Genomic DNA, 15,342 nt, shown 5'->3' with positions numbered 1-15,342 from the left:
GAGGGCAGGTTGCTGGGGAGTCTGCCAGATCTGCAGTCTCTCTCCACTCCCTTTCTTTAAAGCACTGCTTAAATTCACCTCTTCCAGGAAGCCTTTCCTGATCTCCCATCCATCCACTCCATCAATGGGCACCTCGTGATGTATCTCTGGATTCAAGACTTCTGGTGATGTCTTTTCTTTCTGTTAAGCCCCCAAGAGTAAAGGCTCCCTCAACATAGGGGTCTATCTCCCCACACATTGTTTGGATACCTCCAGCATCTCCTTAGGACTTCACTCAGATGCTTCCTCCTTCCCAGGCATGTGTCTGGGGCCTGTAGGGTGCTCCTCCTGTGGCCCCACCATATCCAGGGCTCAGAGGGCATTGCAGTTGTCCCCCACACTTTCACCAGGCACCTCTGGGTCATCCAGCTTTTACTCTGTAGACCCAGAGATCCCTCTTTCGGTTCTGCTCCTGCCCCTTGGCCTCCCTCTACCTCTGCCCTCTGTTAATGATGATGTAGAGGCAGACAGAGCAGGTTTTGATCTACAGCACCTGCCTTCCTCCTTGATGGATTTCCCAGACTCAGATATTACTTTCCCCAGCCTGCCTTAGCATTCCTGGATTCATCTTGCCAAAGGAACTGGTGCTGTTGTGTTTGGAATGCACCAGAAAGGTGACACTCCCCCCATGTCCCTGCTGTGGCACCAGCCAGAATCTGGGAGTGGCTGGTGGTTGAGGGAGTGATGGCTGTGCTGGGCAACCAGCAGGCTCCAACGCTGACCCATCAGTTTATCTCTCTACAGAATGAGTAGAGGCATACACACTTTCCCTCCTCAGACTAACCAGAAGTTGGAGAGATGTACAAGAAGGCAACCTTCCTTTAATTCTGGGTTCTGGGAAGCAGAGGCTGCCCATCACCCATCACTGTCCTCCAGAACATCCCCATGATGGAATCTTCTAGAAAAAGCCAGCCCCCTTGCAGCCACTTCAGTGTGTGAGCATCTGCTTTTAGACAAAAACCAAGTGGGGAGGGCAACTGTCCTCTGCAGAGGGGAACTCACGGTAGGATCCCCAGTGATGCGTTTTCCTGGTGAATTTCAACGAGTATTCTTTTGCCGGGCATTGATTTATTCTCCAACCTTTCGGGCACTCGCGGCTTGTATAAAGGGAGGACGGCGCACATCAGAGGCAGGTCTGCCGAACTGATCTCAGTGGAGAGCCTTCCGCCCACCAGATATGTGGGAGCCGGCAGGAGTTGGGGGGAGGCCGGGTTCGTCCCTCTGCGGCTGCGCTCACAGGTCTGCCTCCCAGGCGTGTTGTTCGGGTACCTAGAGATCTGGGGGTTTAAACTCGGTAACCACCCCTTGTTTTTAGGGGGAGCAGAACAAAGCTGCTTCCACCCCTGAGCCTCCCCTCCCCTCTCCTCTCCCTTTAGGTCGGCCCTGCGACCCTGCGTTTCATCTCCCCTCCCTCCTCTTCGGCTTCCCAAAGGCTGCCTGCCCATCACCCCCTCACTCGCTCCCCCTCCCAGCGCCCCTGTGTGGCTTGCACAGGCTCCTTGCCCTTGGGGGCCTCTGATTGGGTAGAGGAGAGGCACCCTCAGAAGATCAAAGGGTGGGAGGGTAATGGGGGTGGGTGTTTATGGTCGAAAAGCCAAGAGTGGGACTTCTGGGGGGGGTAGCGAGTTTGAGCCCCACCATGGGGGTAGAGATTGCTTAAATCAATAAAATGTTTAAAAATTTTTAAAAAGTACCAAAGCCCCGGCCGTTCCTGTGGGGCAGCTCTCTCTGGGCCCACTGTCTCCCTCACCCCTGCAGGTTAGCGGAGCTCATGGGTCCCCATGCTGCCTGCTGGTTTTCCGGAGTCCTGTGGTCACCTCTGGCGTTGGCACGCCATCCCACGTGTGAGGAGCCATCTGCTTCCTGACTTGCCTTCCACTAGGGTCCTGTTTTTTTTTCAGTCCTGGTCCTTTTTCTCTCTAATTGCCGCTCCCTGGGCTCATCGTGACTGGGAAGGGGATGGCTGGGGAAAACCAGGACCTCCAGGGCTGAGCTCTGGGGGGTGCTGGTGGCCTGGAGTACGGCCTGGAGTCCCAGACGTGGTAAAGCCCATCAACTATTTGGAGGGCTCCGAAATTGAGTTGATCCATCCAGAGGTACACAGGCCTAAGGGAGTTGCTCCAGGTTAGCCCAACCCCCAGGAGGCAGGTTGATAAAATAAATCCCTTCCTTCTGTGTGTGTCTAACAAGGAGTCACATATCCGGAGGGAAAGCTGTTTGCAGTTATTTGCCTAGGACGCCCCCTTCCAGGGGGACCACCTTGGGGCGGGGAGGAGAAATTTGATTCCTTGCAGCATTTTCCATAAAACATAAATCTCATGAAATGCTCCTTACAGGAGGAGTTTTGTGGCCAAATAAGTTCGAGAAATTCTGCATTCTGCACACTCCGGGCATGTTCCCTCTATCAAAGGTTCTGAAATGCTCTGCGGTGAAGAAGATCCTACTTAATATGTGTTTGGTTCAGTGTCCCCAAAGCTGCATCAGGGAACCAAAATACCCCCTCCCTCCCCGTTCATTTCCTGAGCCCAGGGTTCTAGAGAACACATTTTGGGAAACTTTGATCACAGGCTCAGCGCATGCAGCTCCGTGCAGAAGAGAAATAATAGGCAGCTTTGAGCCAGGCAGATAAGGCTGGAGTCCTGGCTCTGGTTCTTAGTGGCAGCCAGGTTGGGGGGTGGGGTGGGGCAGGGTGGGCATGTTTACAATCTTTTAAGTCTACAGTTCATCTTCTCACTAAAAGGAAGAATCCACTGCTCTGAGGATTCGAGATGATCTTGTATCTTAGTGAAGACTGTCTTGGTTGCAAGAACAGGATCCACGTTCAACAAAAAAGGGAAGGTAGTGGAAAGATGCTAGGGGTCTTCAGGGACCCCCCAGGGCAGAAGTGTAGCCGGAGGGCCGAGAACCAGGAGAATTGGTAACCTTGAGAGTGTCCATACCCCATCCTTCATCTCTCCTTGTCTCCACACACCTGCTTCCTCTGTCTTCCTCTGCAGACCGTGTTCTTGGCTTTCAGCCACGACAGCCTTGGCTCCTGAACTCCTGCCACCTCTCCAGCCTCAGTCTCAGCCTGGACTGGGCGTGGTGCCCCTCAGGACAAACTCCAACCCCTCCCAGGAGAGAGTGCCTGATTGGCTTGGCGTGGTAAGTGTCTGCTCCCGTCCAACCACCCACAGCCAGGTGCTGGGGGAAGTGTCGACTTGGCCACCGTAGTGTAGCCCATCTGGATCACAAGCAGCTCTCAGCACACATGGTCCCAGGGACACAGGCAGAGCAGAGGCCCACAAGCCTGTCTGCCATAACACATAAAGTACCTGAAAGCAGGGTAAATACTCAATAAGTGTAGCTCGCATCGCATGACTGAGTGAATTCTGCGTCTCGGAGAAGGAAATAGCATTTAGCAATGACAAGGACTGTTGTCTATCTCGAGGGCCTCCACTCCCATCCCAGAAAGTGTCCACAAAGTGAAAAAAAAAAAAGTCGGTAATTTGGACTATATTCAAACAAAAAAACCTCTGCTCATCAAAAGACATCAGTGAGAGTAAAAAGGCAAGAGGCCAAGTTGAAGAAGATAGTTGCAGTGCAGGTGTCCAACGAAGGCCTGGAATCCAGAATATCTACAGAACTCCTCTAAATCGATAAGGAAAAGACAGACAATCGGATTACAAAATTGGCAAAAGATCTGAATAGGCATTTCATAAAAGAGGAGACCCAAATGGCCAATAAACATAAGGAAATGGGCTTTAACATCATTAGTCACCAGGGAAATGCAAGTTGAGGAATAAAAGGATACAGTTGCACACCCACCCTAATGGCTCAAATGAACGGAGAAAGGTACCAGCCCTCCCGGAGGTTGTGGATCGAATGGGACTCTGAGATGGTGCTGGCAAAAGTCGCATTGGTGAAGCCGCATTGGAAAATCACCGGGCGGTATCTTTGACACCCAAACACAAACAAACCCTAGGACGCAATGGTTCTATGCATGGTAGATAGGGACCCTTTGGAAATTTGTGCATGTGTCCACAGAGATGTGTGCATTGGAACCTTCACAGCAACCCTGTCATAAAGCTGGAAACACCTCGGTGCCGCTGCCCATAGGACACAGACGCATCGTGGCACAGGCAGCTGGCATGCCACTCTGCAGTGAGCATAAATAATCCACGATGGGCACCTAACAGTATGAGGGAGCCTCCCAGAGTCAGGCGGAGAAGACCAGACACAAGCGTCTGTGTAATTCTATGCATGAGAAGTTCAAAAGCAAGCAAGACGGATCTAAGCTGTTTGAAGTCAAGCTAGTGGCACCCTCTGGGGAAGTTAAGGACAGGAAGGAGGCCTGGGGGGATTCCGAGGGCTTGTTCGAGTTCTGTGTTTTGATCTGGTGGTGAGTAAACAGGTGCAATTTGTGAAAATGCATTACTCCATCTTCTTACGGCTGGTCAGTCTTCTTTATTCGTGTATCCACTAAGAACATGCATGAGAAAACCTCAGAGAGATGATTTGAAATGCAGGTTCCTAGGACCTGCTCCCAAAGACTCTGATTCATTTGGGTCCAGGGTGGGACCTGGGTGTCTGCATTTGAACCAGCTACCTGGGGGATTCTGGTGCAGGTTGATTCTGAGCAGCAGGCTTTAACCTGGTCCTGGCTGGTGCTGGAGAGTGTCAGGTAAAACTGGGCCCTGCTTGGTGGCCTTCGCAGTCAGCCCAAGGCATTGTGGGGAAGAGTTCAAGGTGCTGAGCAGGAGATATGGAGGTGGAAGGGGCCGGCTGAAAGGACAGGGAGAGCCTGGGCAGCCCAGGGAGCACCCCACTGCCCCCCCCCACTGGTGCACTCTCAGTGGAAAAGAATGTGTGGCCTCGCGGGCAAGATTTGCTGGAGGGTGAGATGTGTGAGGCGACCCCCAGATGGCCAGCCATTCTCAAGTCCAGTGTGGACGCCGGGAGGGATGCATTCCATGTCCCAGTTAAGTGAGTCTCGGGACCTCAGTTTGTCTTGTTCAGTGTGAGGAGGGACACTCTTGATAGCCTCAGGGATGGGTTCTAGTCTGAGTTCCAGTTCTGGTTCTGCCCTGCAATACCTGTGTGACCTTGGGCCGGTCCTCAGCCCTCTCTGGGCCTCAGCTTTGCATCCATAAAACAAAGGGTGGGACTCTACGACCCTGACTTCTCTGTTTACCTGGCCACCTTGGAACAGCTCTCCCCCCAGCCCTGAGCTGAGACCCATCCCCTATACCTCGCAGAGGTGGCTGCCATTGACCCCATGGCCGTGGATGCTCTGACCAATGTCCAAGGGTATGTTACAGGTCTATTTCCTCCCCATTTCCTGCTGCACCAGCTGACAGTGAACTCTTGGAGGGCAGGGCTTGGTTCTAGTTCATCTCTGTCCCCAGCAGTGCCAGGCACAGTGTCAGACACAGCAAATGTTGAAAGCTCTGGGGCCTCTCAGCTCGGGCATGCTGGGGCTCTGGTTCCTTCCTTTCTCGGACTAGTACAAGGACACCCGGGTCCCAGCGGCAAGGAAGTCTGCAGTGCCAGCCCCCTCCAGCTGGCCTATCATAAGACTTGACTCTCAGAGGATAAGGAGAACCAGAGAGGCGCCCCATCTCTCCCTCAGGCCCAGAGCCCAGGCAGGGCAGGCAGGCTGGTAGGTGGGTGGTTCTGGCTGTCTCCCTGATGAGTTCATATGAGGGTGAATTATTAACTCCTGGCTGGGGCAGGGCAGCCAAGGCCCCGGGCGCCCCCTGGAGCCGACAGGGGCAGGCTTGCGCTAATTGAAGGCTTAATGAATCTTCCCAGTGGAGACTGCAGCTCGTGCCTTCCCTCTGCCATCTGGCCATTTGTCTTCTCCTGGTGGGATTATCCTCTGCCTGTCCAGGACACTCGCTGCCTGCTCCTCCGTCTGGGCCCCAAGCACCGCGGGCTCCCCGCCTGGATCTCCCCCTAGGGGCTCCTTCCTTGGCCCCTCAACCCCAACCCCTTGGCCAGGCCGTATGCTCCCATCACTTCATTCTTTGGCCTTCAGGCTTACTCCAAATTGTGGATGTTTCCACTTGGGCCCTGGAGACTTGCCAGTCACTCCTGAGTGGTCCACTAGAATGTTCCAGAGATGGGCAGGGCTGAATACTCTTGGCCAGCCTTCCAGGGGTTCCTGAGGACTCAGGGTCTCAGTCTTCACAAACCACCACTGTTTGTGAGAACAAGCCATTCCCTCAGGCCAGGTTCCAGGACTGAGCAGGTGACCCCGGCTGATTTGCTGGCTACAGAGACAGGTGGGGGAGTGAAGGGCTGCCCAGAGGTGACTCCCCTGAGACGAGGTGTGAACTTATGTCAGGCCGGAACTTATGTCAGGGAGCTCCTACAACAAGGCGGGCGGGCATTCCTCATCTGATCCCACTACAGAAACATTCTTTTTTTTTTTTTTTTTTTTTTTTAAGATTTTATTTATTTGTCAGAGAGAGAGAGGGAGAGAGAGCGAGCACAGGCAGACAGAACGGCAGGCAGAGGCAGAGGGAGAAGCAGGCTCCCTGCCGAACAAGGAGCCTGATGTGGGACTCGATCCCAGGACGCTGGGATCATGACCTGAGCCGAAGGCAGCTGCTTAACCAACTGAGCCACCCAGGCGTCCCAACATTCTTTTTTTTTTTAAAGACACATTTATTTTAGATAGAGAGGGGGAGAGAGAATCCTCAGGCAGGCTTGCACTGATTGTGGATCCTGCCGCAGGGCTCGATCCCAGGACACTGAGATCATGACCTAAGCCTGAATCAAGAGTTGGGCACTTAACCAATTGAGCAACCCAGGCGTGCCTACTCAGCAACATCTTGATGTAGTTATAAGGTCCCATTGTACACATGGGGACAGTGGGGTACAGGGAGGTAGCTCATTTGATTACTATCCCACTGTTGGTACGGTGGGGTGGGTCTCTGGGGCTGGCCACTCTGGGGCCCACAGAGCCTCCCAGTTAAAGGCATCTGTGAGTTCGTATTGGCCATTCGGGGCCAAGGAAGTGTTTCTGGCATGTCTCCGGGTGTAAAGACCTGGTGTTCCACTGTGTGTGACCCTGTGCGGTTTATCACTTTATTTCTTCCTCTGCACCTGCTGGCTGCCCTGTCCCTACAGAGTGGGAGGAGGGCAGGGTAGGACAGTGAGAGAGCCCTGAGTGGGGGTAGGGGGGTGCTCCCAGGGGATCTGGGCTCCTGCCCTGCTCTGCCATCAACCTGATAAGTGACTTTGGGTTTTCTACTTGGACCTCAGTCTTCTCATCTCTAAAATGGAGATTAATAATCACTGAGCTGCTGACTTCTCCAGATGCTGTGGGGCTCCCAACATCAGAGCTCTTCCATGGAGGGCTATCACTGTCACTGGCCTGGGGTGCCCAATGTCCCACCCCCCAGCATCTTCCAAGCCATCTGCTACCCACTCACACCAGGATACCCCAGAGCCTCAGCGCCCAGGCTCCAGGCTCACTTCTGCTACTCACTCTGCATGACTGAAGCCAAGTTACCTAATCTTTCAGAACCTCACGCCACCTGCCTCAAAGCAGGAGTGGAGATGGACCTGCCCCTGCTCCAGGCAGATCTTTGCCATGGGGTCTGAGCAGGACACTCATGCGCCTGTGGCCAGAGCTGGGACTAGAGGGGGCGGGGTGGGGGGAAGAAGGACTGGAGTTAAGGTTGCTTTAGGGAATGAGGCTCATTTGGAATTGGGATAGAATGCAGATTCTTGTCAATTCCAGTTTAGGAACAAAGCTTCGACCAGATTTGGGATTGGTGCTCTCAGTTAAAGACTGGGCTGATGAGTGGGACTGGATTGGGGTCTGCCTCTGGGACTGCTGTGTTAAAGGCCAAGATTGGAGGTATGGAAGCCTGGGGAGGAGCGGAGAGTGGGAGTCAGGACTGGGAAATCTGCCCTGACCCACTGCTGCACCCTAAGCTCATCATTTTGCGTCCTTGGCCTCAGGCTCCTTCCTGGTCGGCGAATAGGGGGTCATCACTCTGTCCTATGTCCCTACAGCTCACACAGAACAATACTAGCCACCATGCCATGAGTAGCTCCTGCCTTACGTTCCCAGCTAATGCCCTCTGCGTATCTTCTTTAATTACAACAAGCAAAGGAAAGAAAAGATGGAACACTGTCATGACAGGCTACAAGGCACATAAGCGAGAAAATATGTGAGATACTAGGCCTTGGGTATCCCTTGCTTTCTATAGATCAGTCTCCTCCAGCTGGGCCCCCAAATAACAGCTTGTCCTCACCAATCTGACTGCAGGCTGGGCCTCTCTTTGATTCCTTCTGAGCCCTAGGGTCAGGGAGAGGGAACTAGAGCTGCCTCTGAGTCTGTTGGAGGGGCCCTTGGGAGGACACCCCAACCACCACCCTGATCCCTGTTCCCCTGGCCCCTCCTGGGGCCTCTAGAGACCATCACAGCCTCCAGCTCAAGTGTCTGGTTCTGGTTGCCCCCGAAGTGCTGGGCAGGGTGACTCCAGCCACTCTGCCATGTCCATCAGACCATGTTCCAGCCCAGGACCCTGGACCCCAGATCCCTGAGGTGAGGAGGAGAGCCAGTCAGGGTACCCATCTCGCTCTCTCAGTACCCGGGGTGCTAATAACATGCACTTGTTGCTTGCAGACATGCTGAGCTGTCAGAGCCTGTCAGCCCCTTAAACTCACTCTTGGGGGCAGGGGACCCTGGGGCTCCACTGACAGAAATCACGAAGAAGGGCAGGTCCTTTCTTTCTGGCCCCGAGTCTAAGATCTGCAGTGCATCAGGTCTATCCCTCCTCCTGTCCTGCACCAGGCTCTAGACCTCTCTGCTTTCCTGGCAAGGACAGGAGATGGTTCTGGCAGAAATGGTCTTCCTTGTCCCTTTTCTGGAAGCCCCTGAATCGTTTCCATCTGCTAGGGGTATTCAGATAGTCGCTCAGAATGGCAGCTCAAAGAGTCCACTCTTAGGGGCCCACGTCCTTTCCCTGCTCCAGCCTAGAGGTCCCACTCTGTCCCTGCAATGTGCCCTCACCTTCCTGTTGCAGGGTCTCAGCACTCCCTGCTCCACGAATCCATTCCTATATCAGCTCTCAGGGGACCCAGAGGCAGCTGAAGGCCTCCCTAAATGCAGGCGGCCCCAGCAGGGCCTGGAGCATGGTGCAGGGGTAGGTGGCTAGGAGTATGGGGCAAGTTCAGCCATGGATGTCACTCAGCACAGAGCCTTTGCAAAGTGGGCGCTGGCTCCTTGGTCAAACGAGCGTTCACCGTGGGCCCAGGAAGAAGACCTTGGGTCCCTATACCCCTTCTGGCCCTGACATTCTGGGGCAAGACCAGCTGGGGTCCAGCCAGTGAAACTGATGTGCAGAACAGAACAGGAGGGTCTGACTTGGGGAGAGTAGTTGGGTGGAAGGGTTGGGGCTCGAGGGGGAGGGGTTGTTAAGAGGGCAGCATGAGGTCACAGGATGGGCAGGTGGGGTCAGGAACGTACCCAGTCTTGCCCCCGTCCTGTGTTTGGGACCCTTGAGGTGTCTCTTAGCCTTTTTCCCAGGAACGAGACTGACTCCAGGCCAAGGGAGCCCGGGATATGCTATGATCAGACGCTAGGGGGCGCTAGACTCGTTGTGAACTTGGCTGAATTTACACTCTTGGAAGGGGTAGGTGGGGGAGGGGCATGTCCTAGTCCTGCTTTTCAGGGTGGTTCAGCCTGGGCTGACCAGCCAGGCTGCTGAGGGGGTGGCCAGAGGCAGGGTTCTTGTACCAGGGCCCGTCTCCCCGGGAAGGGCCTTGCTTCATCCCTGCTGCCAGAGGCACGGGCTTCAGGCCATCCCCAGTGGCCTGAAGGATCCTAAGGCTCAAGGGGGTTCAGACAGGGGGAGGGGAGATATGAGGGAAGGTACAGCCACTCTGGCCAGGGGGTGTCTTGCCCCAGCTTGCTGCTGGGTATGAATATTTTCATGCTACTTTTCCATCCCCCCATGCTGGGCCCGGGCCTCCAAGCTGATGCCCTCTGGTCTTTAACACCTCTCCTCCCAAATCTGGAAGTTTTCAAACCACCAACTGTGACTCATAAATCAAAAAAGGAATTTGGGGGGTGCTCAGTGACTCAGTCGGTGAAGCATCTGCCTTTGGCTCAGGTCATGATCTCAGGGTCTTGGGACCAAGCCCCTTGCCAGGCTCTCTGCTCAGTGGGGAGTCTCTTCTCTCTCTCTCTCCCTCTGCCCCCCCACCCCGCTCATGCTCGCACGCTCGCCCTCTCTCTCAATAATTTTTTTAAAAGGGAATTTTTGTCCTGTTCTTGGGGTGAAGGAGCATGGGGGACAAAATCTGGGTGCCCAGTGTTGGCATTTCCAAGACATTTCAAGGGTCACAAGGACAAGGGATGGGATACTGAGGACATGACTCCTCCTTGGGGAGGCAGCCATTTGTCAGCTGGATTCTGGCCCCAGGGTCGATGATGGGGAGGTTCTCACAGCTGGGGCCAGAGGCTTTACTCTCAAGCGATAGAAGAGAGGGTGGCCCAGGAGGGTGGCCCCTGGGCACTGCCTACAAACATCAGGGTGCAGAGCCCTCCTTGGGGGTGCCCCACCAGATGGAGATGAGCCTAAGCCCTCTCCTCCCTCCTCTCCCTTCTAGCCAGTCCTAACTGGGTGCCTGGGGCCCACTGAGGATGGCTGCCAATAGCTCTGGCATGGCGGCGGGGGGGTTGCCCACAGAACCCCCAGAGATTCCTTGCAGCTTTCTTGTTAAACATTGTCTGCTGGCCCTGGTCTGGTGTTTGAGCATCTGGCTTGACCCCCTCTCTGTGTGGCATTCTCCCCTCCTTCCAAGATAGGGTCTGATGATCCAACTGCCTCCCTCTAGCCTTTTCCTGCCATCGGACCTCCTACATGGGGCCTCCAAACACAGAACACTGTCATACCGAGTGGCGGGTACAGACCAGAGATTCATGCTGCCTGCATAGGAGCCCTTGCCCTGCTTCTGAAAGCTGAGGGTTTACGGGCCTCAGTTTCTTCATCTGTAAAATGAATAGAATAAGAGAACCAATCTCCTAGGATTGCTGGGAGGATTCCAGGTAATAAGGCAGGTAAGGCTCCTAGGGGAGTGCCAGGTACAGCCTAAGTACCCAGTACATTTTACTTATTACTTTTTAAAAGATTTTATTTATTTGAGAATGAGTGAGAGAGAGCACGAGCATGAGCAGGGGGAGGGGTAGAGGGAGAAGCAGACTCCCTGCTGAGCAGGGAGCCCATCCTGGGGCTTGATCTCAGGACCCCGAGATCATGACCTGAGCCAAAGGGCAGACAGTTCACCGACTGAGCCACCCAGGCGCCCCTGCCCAGTACATTTTAGATTTTATTTTTAGGAGACCTGACGGCGGGGAAGAAAAGAATAGGATGTGAAGTCCGGCAAATCTGGGTTCAGTTCGTGGCTCTGACACTTGCTGGCTATGCAACTTCAGCCATGTCTATTAGGCTCCATTTGTTCATTTGTCAGATGAGGATTAAATAATGACCTACTTACCTCCCTAGGTTCTTGTGAGCTGAGGTGTCCATCAGCAACTGGGCTCTGGGTTTAGCGCGTAGCTGACATTCATTATCAGTTAACTTTTCCTACCCTTCTTCCTTCCTGCCCTCCAATCCCCGGCCCAGAGTCCAAACATAGCCGCACCTGGTCCTTTTTGGCTGCTGTGCCTTGGCTCAAGTTGCTGTCTGGTCCCTGCGTCCTGTCACACTTGTTATTTCCGGGCTGTTGCAAGTCAAGGTTGCCCCGACCCCCCAGTGGCAGTTGCCAGCCTCTGGGGCTGTTTAGAAGTCAGGTGAGACAACAGGTGGGAGAGCCCTTTGCCCGCCCTAGAAGGTTCCTTGTGCGTGAGGGGTGAGGTCATCACCTGTGTGTGACACAAAGAGCTGAGTGTAGTCCCTCCAGAGCCTTCTAGAAGCAGGATGTCCTTGGCCTGCCACCTCCTTCTGAGCAAGCCTGGAGTCTGCTCCCAGCCAGCACTCCTGCTTCTCCGTCCTAAATGCCATTTCCCCCCCATCTAAATGCCATTTCCCCTGTCTGGGCCCGAGTCACTGCCTGCTGTCTGGGGCGGCTGGAAATTTCTCAAATGTCGCTTTGATTTATGGCTCTAGTTAATTCTCGAGGAGGCCCGTGAGATGCCCTGAGCTCCGGAGCCTCAATGGGATAAATCATTTAACAGGTGGTTAAATATTCTTTAAGGTCTGAGGAGCACAGGCAGGGTATAGACTGGGGACCGAGGCTGGGGGAGACTTGGCAAATTTCTGAATGGAGAAAGGGAAAACTCCGCAGCCATTTCAGAGCCACAGGGGACAATTTGTCATCAGCCGTGGCCAGAGGTGGCAGCTGGGGACCCCTTCATACCCACGGACCTAGGAGGCCGGGGGCACCGGGACACTGGAGGGTGTGGGGATGACAGCATGTGGACCAGAGGCAGAGGCGTGTGTGGTCCCTCTGGGTCGGGGGAACCCATAGGACCCCAGAAGTCTTTGGTTGAGACTGAGGACTCTGATGCCACGGAACTCAGGGCTGGACGCCAAGGCAGCCTGATGACACGGCTGGCTGGTCTCAAGGAATAGGCGGTAGGGAGGCGTCGGGCAGTTTGGACAGTGACCGCTCAACCTGATGGCCTTCAAATAAATGACACGGGACCAGCCAAACCAAACGGAGCTGGGCTGTCACTCTGGAGACCCCAGAATGACGTTACCCCTCTATCACACCTCTGCAGGGAGCTTTATGGCTTTGAGACACACTCCTGTCCTTGGTAAGGTGTAATCCTCACACAGGCTCCCAAGGCAGCAGGGTGAGGGCTCCTGCTGGTGTCTGAAGGAGCAAACAGGCTCGGAGAGGCTGAAATCTTGCCTGAGGCCACACAGCTGGTCACCAGACCCCAGGGAATCCAGAAGGAGGTAGCTCAGCCGAGGGAAGAGGCCTCAGGCGCGGGAGCATCAGGAAGGGGACCCAGAGGTCACGGGCCCACAGCAGCCATTTAAAAGATGAGGAGACAGGTCCTGAGAGGGTAAGAGATGGACCCAAGGGAAGGATAGTGGCGGAGATGGGGATGGAGTCTTGGGGAGAAGGCCCGAGAGCAATGTCTGCCCCGCACCAAGTGTCCTCTCCAATGAAGGTTGTATTAGCGTCTGGGGAGGCCGTGAAAATCAGAGTAGCTGTAGTCAGGTGGGAGGGCAGCGGGAATGGGAGGCCCCCTGGGATAGCCTCCCCTCCCTCCCTGGTCCCCCATACTGGTCCCATGCTCACATTCCTCTCCTGGTCCCCCACCCCCCATCTGTCCTGGGGTGCAGGGCTAGGCTGGGGTGAGCCATCTCTGTGTCCCATGGGAGGACAGATTGGTCCAGGGCTGGGGCTCAGCTCCATGGGTGGGAAGGAGCAGGAGAGGCAAGGGCTGACATCCTGCCTGAGCCTGGCCTGACAGGGAGACAGGTCTGCGTCAAGGCATCGGGCCTGGTGGGGTGGGAGAGGGGGCATTCCCAGGAGCACCTTTTCCCCAGCTTTCTTTCTTTTTTTCCTTCTTTTTTTAAGATTTATTTATTTGAGAGAGAGAGTGCAGGTGAGTAAGGGGGAGGGGCAGAGGGAGACAGAATCCTTAGGCAGACTCCCCGCTGAGTGTGGAGCTGGACGCGGGGCTCGATCCCAGGACCCCAAGATCATGACCTGAGCTGAAACCAAGAGTTGGATGCTTAACCGACTGAGCCACCCAGGCACCCCTGCCCCCGGCTTTCTGGGCAGGTTGGAATGCACAGGAACAACTCAAGGGGGCACAGGGCCCCACATAGGTATAGGGTGGCTGCCATCCCCTGCTTCCTAGCAGGAATCTCCAGGAATCTGTGCTTGCTGTGATGGATGAGCTGGTCCTGTGCCTGACAGGACCTCTGAACCCCTCAGGAGTACCTAAGGGCTCAGGAGGCAGTCCAGGAAGCTGAAGTTGTAGGACTGACTCTTGTTGTGGGGACAACGTCAGTCCCCACTTTCTTGGGCTCTAAGCCCCCAGGGGACCCTGGGGCTGCTGTAGACAGTGATGGGTCAGGGTCAGGGAATCTCTAGGGCATAGACCACCCACTCATGCAGCTGCATGTGTGTGTGTGTGTGCACACGCACGCATGTGTGTGTGTAACAGGGAAATGTCACAGCACAGTGCCCACGCCCACATCTCTAGCCCACAGTGGCCAGTGCCCACTTCCTGACTGCTTCTGGCCTTCGGGGAGCTGCTTGTGTCGTGGTTATTCTCTCTCCCTGGCTAGCACCTCCTGTGGGAGATGGAGGTCTTGGCCATCAGCAGCAGCACCCCCCACCCCAAAACCCCCGGGGTTACATGGCTCAGGGCTGGGTCCTGGCAGATGCCTGATAGGTAAATATGCAAGTGTTGCCAGGGCTAGAGAGGGGAAGGAAGGGGCCCAGGGCCCCCCAGGGAGCGGCATCTGGGTGTACGCCAGGGCTGGGGTGGGAGTGAGAGGAGCACGTCTTTCTGGGTGTGCAATGGCAGCTCCTGGAGCATCTGGGCACCCCCAGCTTCTGAGTCATCCCATCGCCTGTTCTTACAACCACGGAGGATGAATGAATGAATAATTCACAGGTGGCTCTAGCTTTATGAAGTATTCATCCTTCCTTGGTCTCCAGAGTAATTAACTCTCCCGCAGTCAGAGGAGCACCATTAAGAGCACATTAACACCCTGTCCCTAGTTCCTCAGTCAGACCCCTATCTGGGCGGGGCTTCCTGGGAAGGAGTGCAGGGTGGTTTGCCCAGGGAGCCCAGGGCGAGTGGGGTCTTGTTCTAGCTCCTGGGTTCTCAGTCTGAAGCAAACTGTTGCTCATGGATTTTGCAGAGAGCTAGGGGTTGCAATTAGACGCTTAGAAGAACTTCCAGAGGTCAAGGTCAAGGTTAAGGAGGATCATCAGCCTCTGGGGCTGGGGGAGGAGGGGGACTTAAGATGGCTTTCTTTTTGTAGCTGAGGGCACAGAGTGAGGGAAATCACTGGCTTCCCATCTCATAGCTTATGGCAGACGGGAGGAGCTCCAGTCCAGTGCTCTCTGCATTAATTAGGCTTTCTTCCCACCCCCTGCTTTAGCTCGAGCCCAACAATGTCTCCAATGGGATGCTGAGAGATAGTAGAGACATCTGTCCAGGAAGGGATGGGTTCTAGCGGGATCTCGTTCACGCTGCCCTGGGCCACCCCCCACTCCAACCCAGGGGCTTGGGAAGAGGGTCTAAAACCTGGGGGGTGAGGAGCCTGGGGTGCAGAGAGGCATAAATCTCCTTCACACCTGTGTCCCCTTATCCAGTGTCTA

This window comes from Mustela nivalis (assembly GCF_964662115.1).
Source record: "Mustela nivalis genome assembly, chromosome: 5".
Taxonomy (NCBI): domain Eukaryota; kingdom Metazoa; phylum Chordata; class Mammalia; order Carnivora; family Mustelidae; genus Mustela; species Mustela nivalis.
The sequence above is the reverse complement of the archived record's forward strand: the minus strand, read 5'-3'. Positions refer to the sequence as shown.